The following is a 2,088-nucleotide window of genomic DNA, read 5'->3' as shown; positions in this document are numbered from 1 at the left end:
GCGTCGCTGCGCACATCATTATCAGTAAGTATTGGTTACCAACATTTGTTTTGGGCAAAGGACCCACACAATCGACAATAACATGCTCGAAAGGTTTGCCCAAAACTGGTATAGGAACCAATGGAGCACGCGGAATAGTTTGGTTCGGCTTACCCGAAAATTGACAGCTCTGACACCTTCTACAGTACTTCGCCACATCAGTCTTTAATCAAGGCCAAAAGTTCGGTGATATGTTTTCTTAATACCCAAGTGCCCGGATAAATCATGGTCGTGAGCTAGAGAGAGTACAGTCTGTCTGTAACATGCAGGAACGACAATCTGGCTTGACACATTCCATTCAGATTCATTCGAATCGTCAGGACACCACCTACGCATCAACACTCCATTCTCCATGCAAAAAGCAATTTTTCTCTCCTGTGCCACCTCTGGAGAAACAGCAGAAGAAAAACATTTACGCAAGGTGAAGTCATCTTTTTGAGCAGCAATAAGGTTATCACGTGTCACATGCAATTTCAAATTGTTTGAATTTGAAACGACAGATTTTCCTTCAGGTTTACCATCATCGACCATCAAAACATCATTCTAAAAAGTAGGGGCCATGAAAGTTGAAAACAAGTAATCTGCATCAGCAAATTTACGAGCCTGGGCACGCGTAACGGCACAGACTGGATGCAGACACCTCAGGTTTATCTGAGCACTGATAAGATTATCACGTGTTACAGACAGTTTCAAGTTACTTGAACTTGAAAATACAGATTTTTCTTCAGGGTAATCATCAACCACTAACACATCATGCTCAAACGTAGGGGCCATAAAAGTTGACAGCAAGTCATCTGCGTCCGCAAATTTGCGAGCCTGGGCACGCGTAACAGCACAGACAGGAAAAACCTCAGGAAACTCTTCCAACAATTCATCGGATGCCAACAAAACAGGTTTATCACAAACCTCTAACAAAGGCATAACTCTCCCACCAGCTATGCCATTGCCAATAATGAAGTTCAGGCCTCGCACAGGTAAATTGTCATGCACTCCAACTTTCACAACTCCAGTGAACAAGTCTGATTTCAAATAAATCTGATGCAGAGGAACTTTTACTGTACCCATTTCAATACCTCGAACCAACACATGACTACCACAGAAAGTTTGCTCAGGACAAGGCAACGCGTCCCTCATTATGAATGACTGCATGGCGCCAGTGTCACGAAGCATGGTTACTTTTACCTGATTTATAAGCTTGTCATCAACAGATACCAACCCTTCCATCAGAAAAGGCTGATAACTGGCATCAAGCTTTTCTCAGCTCTCAGCATCAGTGACATCGACAGTTTTCACAAAAGCAACATTTTTAGTACTGGCGCCTTGTTGCTTGGTTTTAAGGCAAGACAATCAGCAATAACATGTCCCGCTTTATGACAGTAAAAACACTCCCTATCCTCTCTAGTCTTTGTAGCGTTACTTTACAAGCGTGACTGGTCTTTTGAAGTAGACGAAACAGACAAAACTTTCTCAGTACGAGCTGGAGTAAAAACATTTTTATGAGCCAATGTAAACTCATCAGCAAAAACAGATGCCTGAGACAAAGAAGTTACTTTTTGTTCATTGAGGTAAACCACAATGCGATCAGGGATACAACTCTTAAATTCTCCCAAGAGGATTAATTTGCACAATGAAAAATCCTGAAAATCTGACACTTTATTCGATGTGCACCACTTGTCGAACAACACACATTTTTCTCTAACGAATTCTACGAAAGTCTGACCTGAATTTTTCCTATGGTCCCTGAAAAGTTGCCTATACACTTCGGGTACGAGTTCATGTGCTTGCAAAATTGCCGCTTTAAAGTACCCCTATTATGGATTTTTGAAAATTACCTTTCATGCAGTGTGTTACACAGCTCTAAGTGAATGAAAACATCATGCAAAGTTTTAAATTTGAAAGTGCACCGTGTATAAAGTTATTGTCTCTCAAAAGAAAGAGTCGACTCTGAATCATTGAAACGAGTCGTTTTTAATATGAATCCCAAGCCGTTTCATGTTGACGTCAACATAAAACATTAGCATATTGCCCGCCCACTTGTTGGTCTTTTCG

The sequence above is a fragment of the Sinocyclocheilus rhinocerous genome, unplaced genomic scaffold (assembly GCF_001515625.1).
Source record: "Sinocyclocheilus rhinocerous isolate Xijiao unplaced genomic scaffold, SAMN03320098_v1.1 scaffold115, whole genome shotgun sequence".
In the NCBI taxonomy this organism is placed as follows: Eukaryota; Metazoa; Chordata; class Actinopteri; order Cypriniformes; family Cyprinidae; genus Sinocyclocheilus; species Sinocyclocheilus rhinocerous.
The sequence above is the reverse complement of the archived record's forward strand: the minus strand, read 5'-3'. Positions refer to the sequence as shown.